The sequence below is a fragment of the Poecilia formosa genome, unplaced genomic scaffold (assembly GCF_000485575.1).
Source record: "Poecilia formosa unplaced genomic scaffold, Poecilia_formosa-5.1.2 Scaffold855, whole genome shotgun sequence".
Lineage (NCBI taxonomy): Eukaryota > Metazoa > Chordata > Actinopteri > Cyprinodontiformes > Poeciliidae > Poecilia > Poecilia formosa.
Window position 1 is genome coordinate 64,258 of NW_006800794.1, and position 3,798 is coordinate 68,055.

Genomic DNA, 3,798 nt, shown 5'->3' on the forward strand with positions numbered 1-3,798 from the left:
GTTAACCAATCTACTTAGCCCAAAGACTGACTTTGTTTGGTCAGATGAATGCCAAGATGCTTTTGAGAGGGCCAAATCTCTTCTTTGCCACACCCCAGTACTTGCTGCACCTGATCTGACCCGACCTTTCAAACTGGAGGTGGATGCCAGCGCTGTCGGGGCTGGTGCGGTGCTAATACAGGAAGATTTGGAGGGTTTAGATCATCCTGTTTGCTACTTCTCCCGAAAGTTTAACAAGCATCAATTCCACCATTGAAAAAGAAACCCTGGCTCTGTTGTTGGCTCTTCAGCACTTCCATGTTTACCTTGGGTCCAGTAGTTTGCCGATTGATGTATTCACTGATCATAATCCATTAGTATTTCTGTCACGCATGTACAACCACAATCAGCGCCTTATGCGGTGGGCATTATTGCTACAAGAATACAAACTCAACATTCGACACAAGAAAGGAACAGAAAATGTTCTCGCAGATGGCCTTTCCAGGTTGTGAGTATGCTTCTTTTGTTGTTTTTTTTTCTTGCACCAAGTATTTACAAAACATGGTTTTGTAATTTAAGGGGGGGAGTGTTACGGCCCCTGGCCTCTTGAGGCTGTGCAGGCTCCCTTTTGTTATGCAGGTTCAGCTGTGAGAGCTGAACCTGATTGACTGTAGGAAAGCAGCTACACCATTGGACCAGCAGAGGATTGTCAAGCCAATCAGACGTTGATGAGGCCCACCTGCACCCTATAAAAGGCTCCTGAATCATTCCTCTAGTGGGGCAGCTATTTTGAAGAGGTTCTGTGAAGCTGCCGCCTCTTTTTTTTTTTGGTAGTTGCAACTGCTTTAAGTTAGCTTGGTCTTTGTTTGTTCAGTTTAGTTACTTTGATTTTGCTCCAGTTAAGTATGAGTTAGAAGCCTGAGTTTGGGAGGCTGTGTGTTCCCCGCAGCCTCCCCTTTGTGTGTGTGTTTTTCTTTGCATTGTTTTCCTTTTGTGGTTTATTTTGAGTTTACTTTGAATTGACTTGTTTGGACCTTTATAATTTTAATTTGCACTTGGCATTCTTGAGTTTGTTAATCCTTTTTGTTTTGTATTAATTGGGTTAAATTGTATGGTTTTGTGACACTTTATTTTGTAATAAATCATTTTTACCTTACACTTTTTCTCCGGACACATTTTATGTTACTGCCCCTGGACCCCTAGACCTTGGGGGCGTAACAAAGTGTGATTAAGTTCTTTCTGCTTACCATAGGCAAGTTTTTCTTTGCGCAAAGACTGAGCTGCCAAAAATCTGAGACTCATAGGTATCTCATACATTCTGGAAACAAGCAGCTCGGAAAATAAACACTTTTTCAGTCTGGTCTCACCCGTTTTGGTGACGGTAACAAGGAATTTTCTTCCATTTATAAGTACCATATATCAGCCAATCTGGTGTAGTTCTTCTGAACAGGCACTTTCATTGAGCTGACTAATAAATAATATATCACGATTTGTTAAATTTGGCAGGAGGCCAAAAACCTTAACTTTAACATTAAACCAGCTGAACCACGAAGAGAGATTGGGATCTCTATGAAAAGCGCTAAGAATAAAGAATAAGAATAAAAGAGGCCAGGAGAAGACAGTTCTCCTTCTCTGTGTGACCATCGAGTTCTCCGTGAGAGACACAGCGAGGTTTCCTTAGCGCAGTGTTTCTCAATTCCGGTCCTCACGCCCCCCTGCCCTGCATGTTTTAGATGTTTCCCTTCTGCCACCCACCTGGATTCAATAGTTTGGTGATTAACAGGCCTCTGCAGTACTTGAAGGTCATGCAATCATTTGAATCAGCTGTTCTGGAGTAGAGTGAGGACTGGAATTGAGAAGCACTGCCTTAGCGGGAGGAACGTGTTTTTCTCCGTGGAGTGACCAAGGCATCCATGATAGAGAGCAAAAAGCTTGTCTGGTGGGAGAAGCCAAAGTGTCTGGTGGGAGAAGCCAAAGTCCTCCATGAGGTTATGTGTGGCCTGAGATAAAGTTGAAAAATGAATTGTGAATAAAGAAGAAAATTGAGTTTTTACGGATTACTTTGTGAGTTAAACTGCAGTAATTGTTTTATAATTTCTTTGAGATTTTGGAGAGGAGGTTAAAGTGATTTGGTCTGCGTTGGCTGAAATAACTAAAGTCCTAATATAATTAATTGTGTGCACACATTAAAATTGGACAGTGGCTAATTAAATTAATAGCCAACTAGATTTTATATCTTTATAAATAAATATATTAGTCAATATAGTTACATTAACTAGAATCCCCGGGGAGGAGGAGGAAGAAAAGAATAATAGGAGGTAGAAATGCACATGGAATGATTGTTGCTGAGATGAATGTTGAATAATTGGGAACGTATGTTGTCAGTTGTGCTAGTATTTGATTGGCACGCATACTGTAAAATTCTGAAATGTGCATGTTTTTGGCTTATTAAATAACCGACTGCTTTCAAAGTAATGTTGAGCATGAGAAGCCGTCCTCTGTATAAGAGTTAAAATTTGGTCTTCATTTTGACTGCAATTGTTTAATGCTGTTGTAACGTGTAATTTTATGCTGTGCAATATAGATAAGAAATATCCATATCTTGCTACTATATTTCATAAAAGTTGGGAGAAAGAAAATAGTTTCTTGGTTGAATTCCCAGAAACACACACACACGAACTTCCCTCCCACCTTTTCTACCCTCTGGTCAAGCTCTCAGCTTTCTCACTTCCTCTCCCCCATCTCGCTCACTCTTCCCTTTCTCGACAACCCTGTCCTCTCTCTCTATCTCTCTCTCTCTCTCTCACTTTACCACACGTCATTCGGTCCCGGATCTGTCGTGATTTCAGACCATCCTTTGTTAACACCCATTTGTAGTCCATAGTATTTAAGACAGCCCACTTCCTATTGCGCAAAGTTGGCCCCCACCTTTGCTCATTTCGGACTGAAGCAAAGTGAAGTTTAGTTTTTCCTTTTTTTATTTTTCCTCTGCTTATAACAGAAATGAGGTTTAAGCCTAAAGCCTTGAGTTAACTCAAATACTGACCATTGTTTCTGTGACACTGAACTATGTTAAACATTTTTCAAATGTACATTTTACCGTAAATAGAGTTGAATAAATGTAAAAAACTTGGTAAACTGTTATATCTATTGAAGAATATATAACATATTTAACCATATTTAGCAACTATAATCAAATAATACTGTACAAGGAACAAATATAACAAGTATAACTAACTAAAACAATCAACTTATATTTTAATAATTTTGAAAAAATTAAAAAGTTGAAGGACAATAAAACTGTGAAAGACAGTAAAACTTAAACAGAATTCTAATAGTAAGACAACTGTTAAATAAACAAGGTGAGCAACATACCTTTTGTCATTATTGGTTCAAAAAACCCAGAATATGCTTCTCAAATTCCAAACATTTCTAAGAAATGGCAAAAGAGGACGCAAGGACTTCCATCTCCATGGCCAGAAAATGGGAGCTTTGACTTATCCCTTTGTGAACAAATGGAAACTTGGATTGCAGACTACAAAGCAAATAATAAAGGAAAGAAAAGACAAGCCAAAAGAGAACTAGAATTAAACATTTTACAGCTATTTAAGGAAGAAGGTGAAAAATACAGGAAAAACTACAGCAGCTTGTTGAGCTGACAAATACTTATGAAAAATCCAAAGATGATCAAATGAACCCTGCTGGGTTGTATCCAGCCCTGACAGGAGTTCTGAATATCACAGGTGATTTTGGATACAGGAATGATGATCAATTTATGGACTTTAGACAAAGTAACCCTGACCCACCGCAAAATAATGA